Here is a 23,343-nt window from a genome sequence, read left to right on the forward strand (position 1 = left end):
CTAGGGAAGGTCATGCAATAGCGTTTGACCAGGAAGCAGCGAGAATGGGGGAAGGGGCAGCTATAACCTTCAAAGATCTTCCCCTAGGGCCTTCTTCTGCTAGCTAGGTCCAAACCCTAGAAGCTGGGGAGCAAACTCTCAAAACATAAGCCTTTTCTGAATCAAACTATGGCCACATAGCCTTCTGCTCTGCTTCTCAAATATCTTCTGACCTTTCTCTTAATAGAACTTTGTCATTGAATATCAGCCCTCTTCAAAAACCCAGGGTGATCTCAGGACTCTTAACTGTATCTAAAAAGTCCTTTCTCCAAAATATAGTAACACCCACTGACCTCATATAGGTGGGCATACCTTTTAGAGGTCACCATTGAACCCAAGCCAGGAATATGCTAAGTCTGTAGGCATATTATTGTGTCCATTTTAACAGCAACAAACTGAGTTTCCATGGGACTTACTGTAGGTCATATGATGGCAGGGACTAGGAATCATGTCTAGGTCTTACTCCTAACTCTGGGATTTAATATAAGCCTGCATGTATATGTATGATGGCGTTGGTTAATGCTGGTAGCAAACTTGAATCACCTGGGATAGGGTTGTCTGGGCCTAACTGTGAGAGATTACTTGACTGTATTATCAATATGAGAGGATCCATCTTAACTGTGGACAGGAGCACTCCCTGGACAAGGGAATCCTGGACTACGTATAGTGAAAACAGCAACCAGGATACTAGCATGCCTGTACTCATCGCATTCTTGACTGTGGACCTACTGTGAGCAGCTGCTTCAGGCTCCTGCTGCCTTGACCTTTCTACCGTGATGGACTGCGTGTTGAACTGCGAGCTAAAGTAAGTCCTTCCCTCCTTAAACTGCTTTCTTCAGTGCATTTTATCACGGCGATGGGAAAAGAACCCAAGACAATATGTGTAGACACGGCCCCATATACATCCATAATCACATACAGTCTAATAAATGTTCATTCTCTCCACTGTTGCTTAGAAGGCTTCCGGAAGCCCCTTCTAAACCGCGTTTATAAGCCATGCTGGAAACGTCCGCCTGTTTGCGTTATTATCACAATTTGAATACACGTGGTTTTAGGCAGTTTTATTTTCATATGATGTAGCTCCAAGATTAAATTCTGCTTACAATGAACAGGCCGCGGCATCTGATGGATCGCAGCCTATGGCTCCCTCGAAGGACTAATTACTCAAGATTAAATTAAACTGGTAAAGCGGAGCCAGCGGCTTTGATATCTAATAGAGAGGTCTAGGTAGAGATGAGAAAGCGTGAAACGCCCCTCACAAGGCAGGTGGGCCCTGTGTTAACTCCTCCGGCGCGTGCCATGGTGTCAGGACGGTATGAAGATAGAGCTGATTAGCCAAACATGCTGGAGTAGAGACCGTGTGTTCACCTGTACAGAACACATCTCTCTCTTTTGCACCACACAGTGTTGGACCCATATCCAGCAGTGCCCCCTACCTCAAACATACCCCCTGGGTCAGCTCCTGATGGAGAAGTAATGGCTGACCCAAAGGTGCAGAACAGCTGTGCTTAGAGCGCCCCACCTCTGGAGTCACTGCGAGACAATCCCGGCTTTGTCCGAATCCTGTGTTATTTACTGCAATAGTCTCTTGCCTGATGGATATGGTACCATGCATTGTGCGTGCAAGGAGCCCTTCATGGTTGCGTTTAATTCTCACAATGCCGTGAGGCGGGCATTCCTATTGTTTCTGTTTTATAGATGAGGGCTCTGAGGTGCAGAGGAGTTAAGTAGGTAAAAGGGTGTCATTCTAAACAGAATCCTGTCCTTTGTTTGGAGTGCTGTAGAGAGAAGGAAGTTTCAGTTCTGATCAGCTAGCCAGGTCTGCAGAGGGCTCGGGCAAGATCAGAGGAAGTGTGTGCACTCTCTTAAACCCTGTCTCTCTATTGAGGTCGAATGGCAGTGGAGTGTTCTACTTTGAAGCTGATTTTGCGTTTGGTCATTGCCGTTCCACAGAGTGAAAACCAGGATATGTGGAACAAATGACAATGTGCCTGTGTTGGGTGGTTTACAGTATCCCTTGCCATCCTCACATTCAATTGCTGGAAAAGCCTGGCTGCCGTTACGTTAAAGGGTGAGCTTTAACTTCTCCCGAATTCAAGGCTGCAGTGTCCTGACTAATTGATTTTGATTAAATGGGATTTTACCACTATCAATCGTCTATTTCTATAAACGTTATTTCCTAACGAAGGCATTCTGCGAACTGAGGCTTAGGAGAAAAGGCGATCAATAGCTTACCCAGTTGCTGGTTTTCTACTTTCTCCTGAGCTCCTGGCTGCATTATGCATTACTGCCCCTGTCCTGCTGCATCTTCCCCGAAATGGCCTTTGATTTACTTGTGGTGTCACTGGGAGCTGAGATTCTGGTCATAATGGTTCCTGGAGAGATAACGCAGTGAATGGACAGCCCGGGGAAGTACCCAGAATGGGATAGGTTCAGTGGCCTGGAAGTGGGTTTCTTGATAGGGGTATGACTAGGGTTGTGTGAGGTTTGGTGGTTCCTGAAGTCACACTCCCAGTAACTCAAAACTGTCCCTGTTGTACCACCCTGAGTACTTGCCAAAGTACAGAGTGCCCTTCCCAAGGCTTGCCCAGGCTTCTCCATCTTCACAGAACACCATCCGTCTTTACTTCCTTTCTTGGTTTTCTTTCAAGCATCTCATTTGCTCTCCATGGAAACCATAGACTTTTCTTTGGGGGAGTTTTCCATTTCTAAGCGTCTCCTGTGAATCGGGATGGCTGGGGGAGTTCATATTCGTGTTTAGACTCATTTTAATTCTCTCAGTGGGTCTCTTGCTATTTTAAAGACGGAGGAGACCAAAGCCAGAAGGTGGAGTAACGTCGACCCTTTCCTCAGTGTGAGAAAGCAGATTCAGTTCAGGTCTGTCTGAAGTCCTACCTGTAAGATGTCCTCATCTGACCTATGACTCTTGTTTTCTCCTCCTCCTTCCCCCCACAATAGCTGCCTTTTCCTGGACCATTATCTTTTATTCTTGTTGATGTTTTCCAGCTCTCGACCTGGTCGGCCTCTGTTCCGTGTGGTCTCTAGCACATTCCTAGCTAGAAGCATGCTTGTGCTTGCCTTCATCACTGACCGTCCCAGGGCTCCTTTGGTCCTCTTTTACCATCATGCTTTGCGATGCCCATTTTAGCTCTCCTTTCTAAAATCAAACATGTTTCTTCTCATCCTCAACTGTTCTGTCAGAAAGCTACTTCTCTGGGAAGCCATGGGTCATCCTACATAGGACACCTCTAATGGCAGAACAGTGACCTATCTCTTCCCCGGGTCCAGTACTGCCCAGACCCCTGTTTACCTATCACCTGTCTGTGGGGAATCCTTGTAAGCTCTACTGTTGTCTGAGAAACAAACCGTGAGAGGCAAGAAGGAAACCTAGTTCAGTACAGCTTAACTGGGCTGCTGGCTCAAACTTCGGGAGTCTGACCCATTTATTTAAAAAAACAAGCTTATTTTTTTTTTTTTACATATTTCAACACAATGCAACTTTAGAAAAGAGTTCCCTCATGACAACTCTGACAACAAAGCTTAAGGCGTGACTGCATCAGAAGTCCTTTGCAAAGTTCAAGTCTTTAGGAAAGCACCTGTGACTTCTTCTACAGGAATGGGTTCTTCTGACTGTTAGGCCGTGCTCAGGATTAAGTCTAGGGAGGAGGGGTTCGTAATAAGCATAAAAGTAAAGACCTTTTGCAATGTTCATGGGACCTCCTTCCTAAGGACGGGCTATATTGACTGAAAAACTATAACCAGGATAAGGGGGATTTGGACGAGGGCTGGCTCCACAGAGTAGCGAAAGATCACCAGGCTGTTAGGCAACATTCACTCCCAGCCTTCTGGCTGGAAAACAGAACACACACCCCTTCCATCGATGACAAAAGCCTGCGTGTTCAACAATTCAGGTTTCTCTATTGCACTCTGTAAGCCCAGGGGCCTCGTGTCCGTTTATACGTGTCCTCTTCAAATAGACTACATCTTGGGTATCAGAACCCAGAATCATCTGTCCAGATGGTCCAGCTTCTTCCTGGGCCTGAAAAATGGGCTGTGCTCTCAACTGGAGGCCACATTGAAGAGGACAGCTGTTGTGTGTGTGAATGAATGGAGCCTGAACTTGCAGCTAAAAGCACGCAGAGGGGGTGTCTCGCTGTGTCTCATCAGGCTCGAGGGAAAAGAAGGAGTTCAGCTGGGGATCAGAGCACCTTGTGTTTAATCTCTAGTTTCAAACTCAGCACTACCACCCCCGCCTCTTTTTTATGAAGAAAACCTGAATCTAACCACTCTGGGTCCCTTAGTTCATTTCTGAGCTGAATTTTGATCTTTGGGGAATGGTCAGGGAATTGAAGGGTCCCCTCAATGGCTCTCTTATAAGGAGGCACCTGGGTGGTATACTAGTGGGAAGGAGTGACCTGCTACCTGGTTGGAGAGTTTCTCTGATGCCTCAATACTTCTGGGTTGGGTGAAAGGCCCCTGCTTCCTCATGCAGATGGACTTGGCACTCAGGTTCATGCCTAGGCAGAGGTTTCCTTGGGTCATGTTGGCTCTTGCTGATTGCTGCTTCCTGAGCGCAAATTCCTTTCAGACGCGCAGACTCAGTTCTGTTTAGCCTGAGGGTTGTTTGTAGACATCGTAGGTCCTTTCTGTGCCATTGCTAACAGCCAGTGTTCTAAGTCTAACCAAGTAATGCTAGATCCCTTCCATGGCCCATACACTCAGGATGGAGATGATGGTTGGTCCAATAGCCAGCCCTCTGTGCGTACTGGAGAAGAGTGTATTCAAGTAAGACTTCTGCCGTCAGTGTCCGAGATTAAGCGGAGGCATGACTACCTGTATTCGGAGTCATGTACAGTCACAGGGAGCAAGGGGAGGAGATATGGGATTCTCAGTCTTCTTTCCAATCAGTGGCTCCCCATCCCCCACCCCCACCCTTGTTGTATATGTATCGTCGTACTGCATGGATTTTTCCTGGTACACTCAGGACACCTAAGTTGTTTGCTTTCTTTATAGATGTTACCATCAATGCTTCTTGCATGTTCTTGTAAATGTCTCCTGGGGCTCGCATGGAAGAATCTCTCTAGGGTTGTTGTATGCTAAAGAACTTATTTTTCTCAGTTTCTGACACAGAGCTTGGAAAAAAAAAAAAAAGAACTTGGAAACTCCCAAGTGTTAGGAATATCTTTGTCATGCTGATATGGTGATTCCTGTAGTCCCTGACTTCAGGGGGAGGCTCCCATCCAGCTGGGATGGGAGTGGAGCTGTCTGAACTCTGAGGGCAGGAGAGGGCCAAAGATGCCATTCATACACACTGCCAAGGGCTTATTGATCACCAGTAAAAACCTCTGGTCCATGAAGCTCACTGGGGCTTCCTGGTTGGGACAATAAGTTCTGGCTCAGAGAGAGCGCTGGAAGGCTCTGATCCCAGGACCCTCCCAGCTCACTTTGTGACCCTCCGTCACTGTGAGTGTTAAGTCTGCCACAGACACTATGCTCTGGAAGCTGTTCTAACAAATGGTCAAGCCAGAGAGTGGGTTTGAAGACTCCGTGCTTCCTAGCCAATTGCTCCTAAGTTCCAGTGTCTTCTGGATTGGGTCCCCTGGTGGACTTTGCCCTTCTCCTGTGGGGCTTTGTACTAACTTTGTATGGGTGCTGCTGGGGTTGCATTGCAATAGATTCAATTGCAGCACTCAGCTCTGAAACAGTGCAAGCACATATATCTAGGAGTGGAATTGCTGCCGGGAGGGTTCTTAGAACATCTGACCGACTCACGGGCCATCAGCGCAGTGCTTGGCCACTCCTGGCCATTGACAAATGGTGGCTCTTACGATATATAGTGGTCTGGTGGTTTTATTGATTTCCCACTGTGGTTTTTTATTTCAATTTCCATATTTCCTAAAGAGGACAAATAGCTTTTCACGTTTCTTGACTGTTCAGTTTCTTCTATAAAATGCCTGGTCCTGTTTTATGTTTCTTTATGAAGTTGTCTTTTCGTGGCAAGTAGATGATAGCATTTTCTGTGTTGGCTCTGCACTTCCATTTTGATGCCTTTAGAAGAATTTTAATACACTAGTAATTAGTCATTTTCTTCTGATTTTAGTTCTTAAAATTTTCACATTTAAGTGTTTAATCTACCTGTGATTTATTGTTATGCATGATGTATGTGCCTAACTTTTCCACCTTCCACATTAACAATGGCTCCAGTGTGCTTTATTGACCTGTCTTTCTTTGCTATGGAAATGCTATTAATCAGTTTTTCATGTAGGAGACTTTGTTTCTGGCTGCGGGCTCTGTCTCACCATGGGCTCTATCTCACCATGGACTCTATCTCACCACCGGCTCTGTCTAACCATGGGCTCTATCACTGTGGCTCTATCTCCCTGTGGGTCTCTCTCCCTGTGGGCTCTCTCTCCCTGTGGGTCTCTCTCCCTGTGGGCTCTCTCTCCCTGTGGGCTCTCTCTCCCTGTGGGCTCTCTCTCATTGTGGGTCTGTCTCCCTGTGGGTCTGTCTCCCTGTGGGTCTGTCTCCCTGTGGGTCTGTCTCCCTGTGGGTCTGTCTCCCTGTGGGTCTATCTCCCTGTGGGTCTGTCTTCCTGTGGGTCTACCTCACTATGGGTCTATCTTCCCATTCTATTTGTCATTTGGTTCCAGTAATAGAGAGAAATTGGAGTCTGCTCTTGGGATTTGGTCTTATTAGTAAAAGGATTTAAGAATGGACTCAATTGGAAACTTGAGGACAATTTTATTTAAGTTTAAAGTACACCCTGGGTGGTAGTGCATGCATGCTATGAATCTCAGCAGCTGTCTGGAAGAGAGAAGGAAAAAGCCACATGTGGAAGGCAGCCACATGAGGGAAGGGGAGCTTAGAGAAAGAGCAAGGAAGCTCAAGACATTACAAGATATTAGGAAAGGAATACCTGGTCTCTGCCCAGCATCCACTGTGTGTGTGTGTGTGTGTGTGTGTGTGTGTGTGTGAGAGAGAGAGAGAGAGAGAGAGAGAGAGAGAGAGAGAGAGAGGAGAAAAAGGGAAAAGTGATTTGGGATAATCCTTGATTATTTGATGTTAACTGGTAATGTCAGTCCATGAATACGGTATGGCTCACCATCTACTTGGGTATTCCTTAGTAACTTTCAAGGTAGATTTTGCAGTTTTCATTCCTTTTGCTCATTCTTTCACATTGGCCTGTGTTATTGTAAATTGTACACTGTTGTAAATTATATCATTTTGCCCATAATGGGCATCCACAATTTCTTTTTGTCTCACAAATAGAACTGTAATAGGCATTTCTGAATATACCCCCCAACTACAGGGATGCGTATGAATGTATTTGGAATTTATCCCTGGAAGTGGCATTAGGGTCTCATGGGAAACACATATCTAGTTCTGTTTCCCCATTGGCCCTTCACAGGAACTCTACTAGCCTGAGCTATCTGTTGTTTTAGTTTGTTTTCCTTTGCTTCTTTTGACCACCTATTCAGGAACTTACTGGTTTCTGGATTTTTTTTCCCCCTTCTTTTAAAGAATACATTCATACCTTTTGTTTATTTTTGCTCTACTTTTTTCTAGTTGACGCTCACAAACAATTGATTTTAGTTATTGCATGTATATTCTCCTGAATTGTCTTCTTCCTACTAAGTTTTTTTAAAAAAATATTTATTTATTTGTTATGTATACAATATTCTGTCTGTGTGTGTTTGCAGACCAGAAGAGGGCAGCAGACCTCGTTACAGATGGTTGTGAGCCACCATGTGGTTGCAGGGAATTGAACTCATGACCTTTGGAAGAGCAGGCAATGCTCTTAACCACTGAGCCATCTCTCCAGCCCCCCCTAAGTTTTTTTTTTTAATTTTTATTTTATGTGCACTAGTGTTTTGCCATGGGCGCCCGGTTGCTTGGAATAGGAGTTACAAACAGTTGTGAGCTGCCATGTGGATGTTGGGAATTGAACCCAGGTCCTCTGGAAGAGCAGCCTGTGCTCTTAACTGCTAAGCCATCTCTCTAGCCCTAAGTTTGTTTTTGATATGCTGTATTTAACACTGTCTTTATTAGGGTTTGCTTCTATTGCTGTGATGAAACACTATGACCAAAGCAACTTGGGAGGAAAGGGTTAATTCAGCTTACACTTCTATGTAACTGTTCATATAAGGAAGTCAGGACAGAGACTCAAACAGAGCTGGAACCTGGAGGCAGGAGTGGATACAGAGGCCATGGAGGGGTGCTACTTACTAGCTTGCTCTCCATGGCTTGTTCGTCCTGTTTTCTGATAGAACCCAGGACCACCAGCCCAAGGATGGCACCACCCACAATGGGCCTTCCCCGAAAAATCACTAATTAAGAAAATGCCTTGTAGGTTTTCCTATAGCCATATGTTATGAAGACATGTTCTTAATTGAGGGTCCCTCCTCTCAGATGACTCCAGCTTATGTCAAGTTGACATAAAACTTCCAGCAAAGACACAAACAATTCACTTTAAGGATAATCAGTTTTAGTCTTCATTTGCCCTTGCTTTATTTTTTTGAAAATTATCTTATAAAATCCTTCCCTGGGACTGGAGAGATGGCTCAGTGGTTAAGAGCATTGCCTGCTCTTCCAAAGGTCCTGAGTTCAATTCCCAGCAACCACATGGTGGCTCACAACCATCTGTAATGAGGTCTGGTGCCCTCTTCTGGCCTGCAGGCATACACACAAACAGAATGTATGTATACATAATAAGTAAATAAATGAATATTTAAAACAAACAAACAAAAAATCCTTCCCTGCTCCATTAAGATCATAAGAGTATTGACTTGCAATTAGGGGATTAATTATGTATTTACATTATATTTCACATCTAGGTCTTTGATCCCTTGGAAGTCTTCTTCCTGCCTTCAGTGGCAGGTTTGTATGCTAGTTAGTTAAGCTGTCATGTATTAAGAACCCGCTTGTGACTTGTGTCTGAGCGCATGGTGGGTGTGTAGCTGTGTGCGTTGCTTGGGCCTACAGCTTTCAATCTGTGCTTCCTATTTACTTCTAATTAGTTTCCAGTACAGAAAATGCTTATTAATATGGTAATGTGGGTTATCTTATTATCGATTATTAAAAGACCTTTTTCTTTACTTTGGAAAGATGATTTGCCTGTCCACGAGTCGATATTCGTCCACATACATTTAAAATTTACTTATTACTTTTAACGCTGGATGGTGGTAATCACAACACTTGGGAGGCAGAGGCAGGTAGATCTCTGTGAATTCGAGGCCAGCCTGGTCTACAAGAACAAATTCCAGGACAGGCTCCAAAGCTACAGAGAAACCCTGCCTTGAAAAACCAAAAAAGGAAAAAATATTTATTACTTTTAAAAGTTAAGCTTATTGAGTTTCTATGGAAGTTCAAAAGAATTCCGATATCTTTAGATTTATACATTGGTTTGGGCAGAACATATGTGTGGATAATGTTAAGTAATGCTACTCAGGAAAATGAAATATCACATGTCTGCATTCATTTCAATATTTTAAAGTGTTCTTTATTGGATTAAAAAGTATCCTTGGCACAGCATTTCTTTGGGTTCTTAAAGTTTTTAAATAACATTTATTATTATTATTATTATTTAATAATGCAGGTGTGTGTTATAGTGCCCATATGGGGATCAGTGGACGGCTTAATAGAAATTAGTTCTCTTCTACCCCATGGGTCCTGGATGTCAAACTCAGGGCATCAGGCTTAGGGGTAAGTACCTTGATCCACTCAGCAGTCTTGGCTCTGTAGGTTGGTTTTAGTTGCATTGCTTTGAGGGGCTTTGTTTTATTTCATATGTGTCTAGAAAAGTCATGCTACAAACTGGTGAGTTTTGTAAGCAAAGCCTCTTTTCTGATCTCCTTACGTGGGTATGGTTTTATTTCTTTTGAGACAATCCCTACGATTATTTGATTGGTTGCTATGTTTGCAGAAAATCTATGTTTAATTGAAACCCCACTGCCTTGTATGTTCACTAAAATGACTAAAACCACTTTGTAGCAGCAACTCATGAGAGCTCAGGTTGTTCTCTATCTTTGTCAGCACTTGAGATTGTCCATCTTTTTAAGTTTAGCCATTGAAACGGATATGTAGTGTTTCTGATCCTTATTTTCAATTTCACTTATTGGAGTGGTCATTTGTAGAAGTTCTATTCACACCTTTTCAAATCCACTCCATCATTTTAAGGCAAGTTTGCTCCTTCCCCATGTCTTCTTTATCTTCTCTGCCTTCTGAGGCCTCTTTGTCTCATTTTTTTTTAAAAAGATTTATTTATTATACAACATTCTGCCTCGATGTATGCCCACACACCAGAGGAGGGCGCCAGATCTCAATACAGATGGTTGTGAGCCACCATGTGGTTGCTGGGAATTGAACTCAGGACCTCTGGAAGAGCAGCCAGTGCTCTTAACCTCTGAGCCATCTCTCCAGCCCTCTTTGTCTCGTTTTTAGAGCAGTTTTTACTCACAGTCAGATTGTCTGCTATACTCCTGTCCCCATGTGTGCACAGCCTCGTTAGTTGACACCCTAAACCAGAGAGGTGCATTTTTTTTTTTTTTTTTTGCAATCACCTACAGGGATACATCAGTATCACGCACTGCTCCAGTCTTCGTCCTGTCCATTACGTAGACTCACTATATAGAACAGACTTGCCAACCATTACGGTGCAGCACAGAGCAGTGCCCATTTATTCCTTCTCAAAATCTTAGGCCCACCATTCTTTTTTACAGTGCCTATAATTCTTCTTTCCCTAGTGTTATGGATGTGGAATCAGGCAGTAGATACCCTTTTCAGACTGGCTTCTTTCTCTCTGTAGGGTGCATACTAGCCTTCTCTCCTTTAAAAACAAAACAGTAAGTGCAGCCAGAGCGAGATGGCTCCATTGGTAAATGCTTGCCATGTAGACGTGAAGACCTGAGTTCAAACCCAGACATCCATTAAAAAGCTTGGCGTAGTGGTGTGTGCTGTGACCCCAGTGCTCAGCTCAGCAGAGACCGGAGGGTACCTGGATCTTGTCATTTAGCCTGCTGATAGTGAGGGCTTCAGTGAGGACTAGGTTCAGTGAGAGACCTTGCCTCAAAAAGTAAAGTGTGGTGTGATAGGGGAAGACACCCAAAGTTGACCTCTGGCCTCCAAATAATTTAGCCCAAGCACAAGAATGCATGCATTATATGTACATATGCACACAGAAATCCGCACAGACACATGCACAGAAGACAAAAGAGAAGCAGGAATCATGACATGTACTTCATGCATGGTATGTGGTAACCCACTAGCGAAGGTGTTTTCAACCCTCATTTCCTGTCTATTGTTTCAGCTGCTCTGCTCCTGATTCCTTGTTGACCGTGAGATTATTATTTGGACATTTATCTGAAGGAATTCTTTGAAGGTTGGCTTGAAGATGACTTCCTTCAGATAAAGAAGGTGTTATTTGCTGTCATCGTCCTGAAGAATTTCCACCCCAGGACTATTTGAACTGAATTCTCACCTTGAGGTTTTTAAAGTCAACCACACAGTTTGAATTCAGCCTGTGAACTTGAATGCATCTAACCTGAGACTACAAACTCCCCGGGGGAAGGTTTTCTCTCTTTGGCTCATCACAGAGTCTTTAAGTTCAACAGAAAGCTTTCCTTACACTCCTTGGAGAAGTGGGTTTGCAGTCTTGTAGCAGATGAAGTGTATACGATCCTAGCTTTTACTTGGGGCGGGGTGAGGGTGAGGGGCCTCTCCTCACACCTGAAGGAGCCCCTGGGGTTTGCTGTTTCCCCTAAGGAAAAGCAGGAAGAATGTGGAATTGGAAAAGGAATCAGTATTCTGCGCTGCTAATACTATCTTAATAAATCTCCCGTCAGTGTCACAAACGTAACGACATTGGAAAGTGACGGAAAACACGGGCTTTGGAGCTGCGACCAATCCCTACGGATTCAACCTAAAGTTGAGTCAGCTCTTAGGGCTCACAAACGGCTCACAAACTTCCTTCTCCATTAAGATTCACTGATCATTTCCCCATTCTAGAACAATCTCTGTGTTTACGTAGCTCATGGAGGTCACGAGTGACACATTTAATTTATATAGCTATAGATATTTCAGCTGAAGATATAACTTAGTACTCACCCAGCATGCACAAGGCTCTGGATTCATACTCCAGCACCACACCACACACACACACACACACACACACACCAAAAAACAAAACACCAATCCAGACATAGATATTGCTAGCATGCGTAAAAAAACACAGCAGAAATGCATACGCTGCAAATCAGATGTAAGCAAGCACCCGGAGCGTCAGTCATTCCCAGTGCTGACAGAGATGGAGTGTGCTCTCAGGGGACCGATGCTCTGTAAGCACTCCGCTCACTCACTTGCTGTCTGCTCTAGTCCATTTTGTATTGCTGTAACGATATACCCAAGGCTGTACTACTTCATAGAGAAAACAAGTTTATTCAGGTGCCCGCAACTGGAAAGGGTTTTGTGCGTTATAACCTTGCGTGGATGGAGTTATTACAAGATGAGAGTACATATAGTAGGAGAGAGAGAGAGAGAGAGAGAGAGAGAGAGAGAGAGAGAGAGAGAGAGAGAGAGAGAGAGAGGAGACTAATTAGTGTGACAACCTGCTCTTGTGGTAACCAATTCAGTCCTTTGAGACCTAACCCACCCCTATGAGATGGGCATTAATCTTTCCAAGGGTGGTACTCCTCATAAGCATCTCTTAATAACCTCACCTATTAAAGGTTCCACCCCCTTCTCAGTATCGTTACTTTGAGGACTAAGTCTCCAGCACAGGAGCCTTTAGGGAACAAACCATATCCACGCCCCAGCCCTGTTTAAGGAACTCATTAAGGTAAGTTACTAGATGCGGAATCATGGGGGAAATGTAGGCTGCTTTTCAATTTGGAGAGGCATTACTGAGTTTTTCTTCAGTTATTCTCTCATCAGCAGAGTGTGGGAGTTCCCTTTCCTGAATACCCAGCCAATACTGGTTATAATTAATTTTTTAAAAAAATCTCTGCTCATCTGCTAGCTGAAATATTGTTTTAATTTCCACCCATGTTATTACTAGTGAAGTTGAACATTCTTTCCAATTTGTTTTTTCTTAACTTCCTTGTGCATGCTCTTTGCAAGTTCTTCCATTAAGATCCACCCCACCCCCTGCTCCCGTTCCACGGGTGATGGGGAATCAGTGTCCTGCTTGAGAGACTCGGTGTTATTCTGGATGAAGTCACCGAAACTGGTGCCCTTGTCATTCAGTCTCCTTTTTTTAACCTCGTTTCAACTACACACTCCAGGGGTGGGCAGGAGAAGCACAGGACTGGATGACTTGGCATGATGAAGTGGGCAGGGAGCCCAGGTGTACCAGGCTTTCTTTTGGGTGACAAACCAGCCCCCAAATCAAGACATGAAGACTTCTTATTAGTTATGAATGCTCAACTGGCTTTATCTTAGCTCATATTTAATCTGTTTCTCTTTATATACATTTTGCTTTGGGGCTTTTTACCTCCCTCCTCCTCCTTCCCTCCCTCCTTTTCTCCATCCCTTCCTCCCTTCCTCTCCCTCCCTTTCACTCCTCCCCATCTCTTGTCCTACTTTCAATATCAGGCTGATTAGAGGCTTCCTGGCTTCTGACCCTGGGCATGTCCCCTTTCTTTCTCCCTCCTTCTCCTTCTTTCTTTTCTCTCCCTTTCCTACATTCTTCCTGCTTATTCTGTTTGCCCACCAGCCCCACCTATCCCTCTTCAGCTATTGGATGTTCAACTTCTTATTAGACCAACCTGGTGCCTTAGGCAGGCAAGGTGAAACAAATGCAACACATCTTTATGTAATCAAGCGAACACCGCATAAACAAATGTGACTCATCTTTACATTGTTAACAAAGGCAGCGGAAACAAATGTAACACCCCTTTACACAGTTAAAGTAATATTCCACAGATAAACAAATGTAACACCCCTTTACACAGACAAAGTAATATTCAACGATAAACAAATGTAACACACCTTTTCATAGTTAAAGTAATATTCCACAGATAAACAAATGTAACACACCTTTACACAGTTTAATATTACACAGCATAACAAAAGCAACACCCCTTTACACAGTTAAAGTAATATTCCACAGATAAACAAATGTAACACTTACACAGTTAAAGTAATATTCCACAGCATAAACAAATGTAACACCCCTTCACACAGTTAAAGCAATGTTCCGCAGCACCCAGGAATCCTGTGAGGAGAGTTAGCCAGTGTTATGGAGGAGCAATGGGGAAGGTGCTTAGGGGCTACTGTTCGACTTTACAGGGGAGATAGATGCACTGATTATTGGGTTTTTTTTTTGTTTGTTTGTTTTTGGAATGCCCCCTTGAGTCTCATTAACCCTCTTTATCCTTCTTGGGAACTTTTATCTTTGCATTTCACTGGATAAAAAAAAAAAGCACAAAAGGCTCACATGACCTGATACTTCACTGAGACAGGTCCATGAAGGGCAGGCTGCAACTGTTTTCTCTAATTTGTTTTTGTTTTAGTAAGTACATGACCTTTGGCCAGCTAGCACTTTTGTTTTTGGAGACAGGGTTTCTTTTGTGTAGCCCTGGCTGTCTTGGAAGTCTCTCTGTATACCAGGTTGGCCTTGAACTCAGGAATATGCCTGCCTCTGCCTCCCAAGTGCTGGGGTTAAAGGTGTGAGCCACCACTGCCCGGTGGAAAAATGTTTTTGAGCTTTAGCTATTTAAAAATAGTTCTTATTATGATTTTACAGGTTAGCTTGCACTTGTCTGCCAACAGCAGACCTCACAAGTGCCACGGAGGCACTTGGGCCCTCACCAAATGTGTCAGTTCACATAAAAAAGATGTCAAGTGGCCAATGGGCCAAAGTCTCGGATGCCTCCATGTTTCGGGTTAGTGACATCTGAAAGCTGATGTGCTTGTGGTTGGAGGCTGCCTGCCAGTAACGGTTATCCTTCATTCCCCTGTACTCACGCTCAGAGGCAAAGGGAGGGAGAGAGAGATGTCTTATTTGACTTGTGACTATTAAGAAGTTTTCTGCTCAGTTCCCATCATGCATTTCACATGTCTTAGACTGTGCAAGCATCTTATCTATGAAGCCATTGTAGCAAATAGGAGAGGGTTTTCTGTACTCAGATTTTTGTCAGGGATCCTCGGAGACTGGTCCAAGGCTGTCAACACCAATCCTTTGAGATGAAAAGAATTTAGAGCCACTTCTCCAACATATTCTCTTAGAGATACTGTATGAGTTACTTTGTGTGTCACTGTGATAGAACGCCTGACGGAAACCATTTAGGGAAGGAAAGATTGATTCCGGTTCATGGGTCTGGGGATACAGTCCTTCGCGAGCAGGAAATACACAGCCATGGGTAAGCTCGCAGCTGGTGGAGCAGTAGCATGAGGTGGCCAGTTACCTTGCTGCTGACTGTAAGGGGCCAGGGTCACCTATAACCCATACGGTCTGCTTATTCCAGTTAAGCCCGCTGCCTACAGTCTCCCAAAACAGTGCTACCAGCTGGGAACCATGTGTTTGAGCACATACATCTGTGGGGGACACTTTAGGTCGAAATCGTAACTGGGGCTCCACAGGTGCTTCTGATGAGTCGCCACATTGAGATACATCGACCTCCCGTAAGAGCGGTGTCACTGCGTGCCCCTTGAGTCACATAGGGTATTGGAGGGAGGGCTAGGCTCCTGAACATAGTGGAAGTTTTACTGGGAGAGAGAGAGGGCGGCCATATGTCTACTGCATGGATCAAATTGTACTTAATTTCCAGCCCGATCCACCCCGAAGTCTAACCCTTTAAACTGTAAAATGACCGTATAACTATCGTACACTTTTCTAACGGCAGAAAAGCATAGGTGGTGGGGGGCGCGGTGGGGGGGATGTGGAGGGAGCTCGGTCAGTAAATCACTGTCTTGCAGGCACAGGGACGGGATTCCAATCCTCGCAACTCATGTGAAAAGTTGAGTGTGGTGGTGGACGTTTGTTAGCACAGCCCTGGGTAGGCTGAGCTAGGTAGATTCCTGGGGCTTGTCATCCAGCCAACCTACCTTACATGTTGAATTTTAGGCTGGGAAGAGACTCTCACCTCACAAAAAGGGGGGACCTGCGTGATGACATCAGGTTGTTCTTCGGTCTTCACACTTCTATGTACACACACACACACACATACACACACACACACACGGGGTAGCTTAAGTGGACACACAATGCTCATGATTCTACATTTGCTTTTTGTGTTTAATGTGCCAGGGAGATCGTTGATGTCAGCGCCCATCAATCTTGCTCTTTGTAACAGCTAATCCTTTCCGTGAGCGTTGGTTACACTGTTTATTCAATTGCTCTCCTGTTGGTGGACCTTTACACCGTTCTGCTCTTTTACTAACAATGCTGCAATGGACATATCTTTCCATAGATTTGTGTGTGGGGGTCGATAGGCAGAAGTGGAATTTCAGTCTAAAGGGCAATCATTTAAAGATGATCGCTTGGTGTGGTGGCATATGCCTGTAGTTCCAGCACTCAGGAAGCAGAGACAGGCGGATCACTGTGAGTTTGAGGCCAGCCTGGTCTACATAGTAGTAGTTCCAGGAAGGCAGGGCTACACAGCGAGACTCTGTCAAAAAAAAAAAAAAAAGAACAACAACCCCAAATTGATAAATATTTGCAAATTGTTCCCTAATATAATGGCACCAGTTTACTGTCCTGCCATGAACACACGGATGCTTCTGTTTCTTCATAGGCCCGCCCCACGGACTTTGAGTGCTATCCTGTTTCTAGACCTTTGCTTATATGATAAACAAAAATATGATCATTTTAAGGTACACCTGTTTATTTGTTAATTAAATATACATTTCCTTATTTATGGAGGAAATTGGCCATTTTTCGTAGCTTAAAATTCATTTACTTATGTTTTTATCTTTTTCTAGGGACTGGTCACACATAGTTATCTTATGGGTTTTCCTTGAAGGTTTCTGGCTTTCGCATCACGCAAAGAAGCATTTTCTCAGCACCAAAATGTAAAGGTAGCTTTCTACCAGGATGGAGGCTCAATTGCATCTCTGAAGTAACAGTGGCCAAGGTGACTCTGTCTGCAACTGTGTAGCTTGTTCCCAACTTTTCAGGGCTGCATTGCATCTCTCCCATTCGTGTGTATGATTTTCCCACCCACAGACCTGCTTAGAAAGTTTGTTTATCCTTCCATGGGGCAATTAAAGACGGCTTCATTTCTGATTGTTCGGTGGAGGCCAAGGTTCTTGGCAGCTCTAGGCTGCCCTGGGTCTGGTGGAATCCCCTGCAGGACCCCCGCTCTCTCCTTGTTGTTGGTGTCTCCTACCCGGCACCTAGTTGATCTTCTGAAGGCTGAAGGCGGCTTTCAAATGCCAGCTCCACTGGGTCTTGTTAAAATACCTTATCAATGGCCATCTTTCTCAGCAGGAGTGACCTTTGCCTCAGCTTCACTGTCACTACCTGACTTGGATAACCTCCAAAGGCAGGTTGCCATGGCGATTCGCATTCAGCCCAACCAAATCTGGCTTCTGTATCTTATTAAATGTTCCCTAAAAAGGAAATCACACTGTGTGCGAAAAGAGGAGCGCCATTCATAAGGAGCAATAATGTTCAGCTGCCCTGTCCTCCCCCTGTGTCCCACTCTGGGGCCGGTCTGTCTTTTGCCAGAGCTGACTGTTTGCCCCTCTTGTTTCGGTTCTTCCTAATCGCCGTTGTCATGGTAAGTACTTAGATTTTAGGGGTGAGAGGATGGGAGGGGGTGGCTGTGGCAAATGTCAATCAGCCGTTCAAAAGACACTTTTACAGTTCCGATCCACCGGCACTAACAAGCATCAGAATCAGGTGCATAATGAGGCCGCGCTAGAGACACTAATTGGAAGGGTCTTCTTTTCTTCTCCGTCTTCATTTTTGTTGTGATGTTTGCCCCGTTTTCTCAGAATGCAGTCTTCACAGTGACTCTCATTAAATCCGAGCAGATAATCTCCTTCAAACTACTGCTCCTTGCCCTGGAAGAGGGGTGGGCGGACCCAGTGGTTGCTGGGAACTTCCAGAAGGTTGCTTTGTGTTCACCCCTGGTTAGAATAGAGGGGAAGGTGAGCAACATTCCACACCCACAGAGCCTGCAGACCGGGTTGCACTCTCAGTTCTCCAACAGCAGGCAGTCTAGAGAGAGGGAACACTGGATGTCAGAGATATCCACAAATCTCTGGGCATGTCAGTGGCCCTGATCTCTGTAGGCAGAGACCCCAAGTCTGCTTTGAATGGAGGGGAGGTCCGACCGCCATTCATTTACGACGGATCGTCCCCTTTTCAATTAAACCTCTCTGGAAATGCTCCCTCAGGCATGTTGCAAATGCATCCTCTGGGTGATTCTAAATTGGTCAAGCTGACAGTGAAGATTGGCTGTCACAAGGCACATGTCACATGTGCTCAGACCAGTGGGACCTTCTGAGCAGTGTGGTCCATCCTGCTTGATCCTGAGTCATAGCTGCCATGTGAACCTAGACTGTCCTCCAAACCTACTCTCTGGACTACTCCGGCCATCTTCTCCCTTTTCTCCAGATGGCCAGGGCCCCGGGAGATGGTTTTTCTGTATGAATTTTTAACACTCATACGTTGGAGGTCAAGACTGATACAGAAAAATAACGTATCAGTTGGCCATACTCTAACTCCCCAAGTTGATAGAGGGACCACAAGAGTCTTGGAAGGCCTGTCCTGCTGGTAGAGGAAGGTATCAGAGGCAAGGATTGGGGTTTTTTCAGAAGGTACAAATGACTACACACTCAGACATTAAGGGAAGGGCAGCATTGCTATGAAGTGTGTGTGTGTGTGTGTGTGTGTGTATGTATGTGCTTGTGTGTGGGGTGTGCATGTGTGTGTATGTGTGTGTGGGTATGTGTATCTGTGTGTGTGCTTGTGTGTGTGTGTGTGTATGTACATATGTGTATGTGGGTGTATGTATATGTGTTTCTGTGTATGTGTGTTTGTGTCGGGGTGTGTATGTGTCTGTATATATGGGTGTGTGTGTGTGTGTGTATGTGTGCTTGTGTGTGGTTGTGTGTGTGTGTGCCTATGGGTGTGTGCTTGTGTGTGGTTGTGTGTGTGTGTGCCTATGGGTGTGTGCTTGTGTGTGGTTGTCCATGCAGGCACATATGTGCATTCCCACCTCCCATTTCAACTCTCATTTTGCAAACTAGGGTGGGACCCTGGTTATCCCCACCGTGACCACAGCTTCCTTGTCTACAGCTGGTCTAAGCTTGGACCACCTTCCTGAAACCGAGTGGAAACCAGTTTGTCACCTGGGCTTCTCGGGCCTCTAGTAGTGTGGCAGCAGGCTCTTAAAGGCTGGAGACAGTTTAAATCCTTGCTAACTCCTGCTATGCCCGAGGCCATCCCAATTCTGCGGCAGCTATGAACGACTTCAACCCACAGCACCTAGCAAAGCCTGCCTGGATCCGACTGCATTTTCAGGAGGGGCAGGAATCCCAAGCAGGCAGCACGTTAGAAACAACTTGGTTTTATTTTAGTTTGTGTGTGTGCACGCACGACAGTCGGCTTCAAGGACACTAGTCTACATCATGTGATCTTCAGAGCTGGAGCACATCCTCCAGGACGCGAAAGAATCCTGCACTGACTCATTTGGACTCTCTTTTACATCCTTACAGTGAAATGATGGCTTCACACCAAAATAAATTTGGCTTTTGATGCAGCGAGGCAATCTTTGTGACCGGGACTCACCATTGACAACTGTAATTCAGGCTGCTTGTGTTATATATAATCAAGTACTTTCCTTCAGGAGGCAGAACCTCGGGCTTGTTTGTCAATTGGACATTGGAAAAGTGGGGAGAAGCTTGTCTTATCTAGGGATTTGGGGGATACAGACATGTATGGGGCAGGGGCAGAGTGTGACCAGAAGAGACAGGCATCAGAGGCTACTGTTCGGCCCCTCATCCCTGGAAGGGAGTAAGCAGACTGCGGTCAGCGTCTCAGCATAGGGTAAATTGCCATGGATGTGGGCTTTCTGAAGCCAATTTTCTTTTAAAAGAAAGAGATGGCTCTGAGTGTGGGCAGCCAGGCCCTCTTGCTGGGATCAGCCTGGCACTGTGTCTCCGACTTCACATTGCTTCTTTACTTTCACATCCACGCCTAAGCCACCCGCCTACACTGGCACTTGTCGGGTCAGTCACTGGCGAATTTCTCCTCAGTGGAGAACTGTGATACATGAGGGCTGGGGCTGATACAGAGGAACCAGAAATGAATTGTGCTAAGCTTCATACTGAGTGACAAAATGAAGGATGAGAAACAACACACACACACACACACACACACACACACACACACACACACACACACAGAGTTTTCTCGCCAAGAAAGTCCCTGGTCCACTTTCTCATGGAATCCACAGTTTTTCCATTTGGAATTTCTGAGTCAGGGTCTCAGTATGTAGCACAGGCTAGTTTCAAGCTCGCAATCCTCCTGCCTCAGCCTCCTGTGTACTGGGTAACCGGCCCACACCATTACGCTCAGCTCTCGTGGCTTGTTCCTTGTTTCCTGAGTGTGCACACGGCTATGTTCACATCCCACACAGGACAGAGGTTAATGTCAGGTGTCTCTCCGCCTTCATTGCTCTCCACCTCATGTTTTTGAGATACGGTTTCTCATTCAGTGTGGGACTTGTTGATTCATCTAGACGAGTGGTTCTCAACCTTTCTGATGCTGTGACTCTTTAATACAGTTCCTCATGTTGTGATGAGCCCCCAACCATAATATTATCTCATTGCTACGTCATAACTGTCATCTACTGTTACGAGACTGTCTGACTGGTGTGTACCAGGAATGACCTCGTCTCCACATCCTTAGTGTTAGAATGACAGGCTTGTATCACCATGCCTAGCTGTAGATAATTTTAAAATCATGTATCTGGAGATCTGAGCTGAGGTCCACATGCGGATGTGATGAGCATTTTGCTGACTGAGCCATTTCTCCAGCCCCTCTGGTTTGCTACTTTACTCACCCTTTAATACCCTTCTCCTTTCCTGCCCCATCTAGAAAGCAGCACGTAAAAAGTTTTTCACAACCTCCTGCAAATTCAGTGGTAAGTGAGGCACAACCGCCTTTTGTATACCATGTGGTCTGCCATTGGAAGAAAGTCCATGCCTGACTAGAAGTTCCTCTCCCTTCCACTCCTGGATGCTGCATGTCATTTAACACAGGCCCTTAGGAAGATAATGTTTAACAGCAGGCATGGCGGCTCTCCAAAACAGCTCTGCTGTCTGAGAAGAAGCTGAGCACTAGGTGGCCGCGACAGAGTCTACCAGAATCTTTCCACATGGAAGGTGAAGATGGGTCTAAAATAGTGGATTTCCGGTGACGATGGTAGGAGCTCTTAACTTCCTCAGAGTCTGAAGTGTTTGTTTTCAGTTCTGTTTGCCAGTTTCACTTGTGCAAGAAGGTTGTTGAGATAGGTCTAAACACCAGTAAAAACAAACAAACAACAACAAAACCAGAAAAAGGATGGTGGTAGCACATGCCCGTAATCCTAGCACTCGGGAGGCAGAGGCAGGCAGGTCTCTGTGAGTTTGAGGCCAGCCTGGTCTACAAGAGCTAGTTCCAGGACCAGCTGTAAAGCTACACAGAGAAATCCTATCTTGAAACAAACAAACAAACAAACAAAAAACACCCTGTGACTAAACAACCCATGATGGTCCCTAAGAAGCAACAGCCTTCACCCTTTAGGGAAGATTGGCAGGTTGGTGTGTTGTACAATCTGGCCTGGTGTGGGGTTTTAGGACACTAGTATATTGGTCTGAGTCCTACCACAAGCCATTAAGGCCACAGTGCAGAGACCGTCTTCTCAGTCCTGATTCTTCTGGGACTAATGACACTGGGCTTGGGGTCGAGCCCCACCCGTTGTTTTCCGCCAGCCCATCTGGGCTCGCTAGGAAGCCTCACACCAGGCCAGCCTGTTACGAGGAGAGATGAGGCAGCTCTGGTTGGTGGCCTGCATCAGGGAAACCAAGTCATCCTTTCCTGTCATCTCAGCACGGGCTTTGCTGCAGGCTTATCATAGTTTACGTCCCATCTAGCGGTGCAGTTTGGACAACTCTGAATTTCAGCATCTTCTTCCGTAAAATGGAGCGCACAGTGCTTAGCTCCTAAGGGTGTCATCAGAATTGGAATCAGACACTTCACATGGAGAGCGGGGTCTCTCAGCATTAAATCACCACAGCCATCATGATCGTCACCACTCATGACTGAGCCTAGTAGTCATGTTCATAGCGTAGTCCAGCCGCCTGTTAAGTTGGAGCTGCATGTGACATTTTAGTGAAATGGGCTTCATGGGAGCTCAGTGTTGTCTCACAAAGGTGAACTCTCAGCTCACTTCCTCGCCGCATTCAGGCAGGGTCTGTGGGTGACAAGGGGTCCCTGGAGGTCTATGGCTTTCTGCTAGGGTGTGAACTGGTTTCCCACTCACAAGGTGACTCCATTCGGTAAGTTTAAGAAAAGAACGTTTTCTTGGGTTTCCTCCCCCACCATGGATGCTGTGGGCCATGAAGGAGGAACCAGCTCTGCCCGGTGTTGTGAACCTCTTGACGCCTGGCCCATTAGAGGAAGCCAGAATACTTAGTGGATTTCCTGGGAGAATGGCTCCCAGTAACTTAACAGAGAGTGACTTGAGAGAAGTAGAGAAAAGGTGTTTTGTTCTCTCAAGGAGCCTACCGAACGCTCAGTCCAAACAGCCCCATAACTAATTCATGACTTTGCACCACACAGACATCTTTTAAATTAGGCAGAATACAGATGAGTCTTGTTTTGTGCCATTAATTTCAATGGTTTTACACAATATTTGAATCGCTGGCTTTTCTTCTTCTTTGGAGGCAGACCAAATCGGGCTGAGTCTCCTTGCACTAAAAGCCATTCACGAGACCCAGCCAGCTCCGTCTTGCAGATGGAGCACCATATGTTTTGGCTCAACCTCCATATGGAACGGCAATATGCAATCCAGGGATAGAAAGCCCCGTTTCTTCCCATTCACGCTCACGGTCACCTCTAACCCACAAGCTCTCTCCATTCTGCACAGAAGTAGGCACATTCATCCCCCAAAGGAGCCAGAAATATGCTAAACGCTGCAAGGGCTGGGTTTTGTTTTCTCTTGCCCTTTTACACTCAAAGACATTCATACATCTGGTGCTTCCATGAGGTGGCACTTGGAACAATTCCATTTTCACATTTCCAGGAATAGGCTAGGCCTTTTTGCTTGAACACATAACTTTTTGTAAACATCAGGAGACTCTAGAAATAGTGAA

This window comes from Microtus pennsylvanicus, chromosome 18, assembly GCF_037038515.1.
Source record: "Microtus pennsylvanicus isolate mMicPen1 chromosome 18, mMicPen1.hap1, whole genome shotgun sequence".
In the NCBI taxonomy this organism is placed as follows: Eukaryota; Metazoa; Chordata; class Mammalia; order Rodentia; family Cricetidae; genus Microtus; species Microtus pennsylvanicus.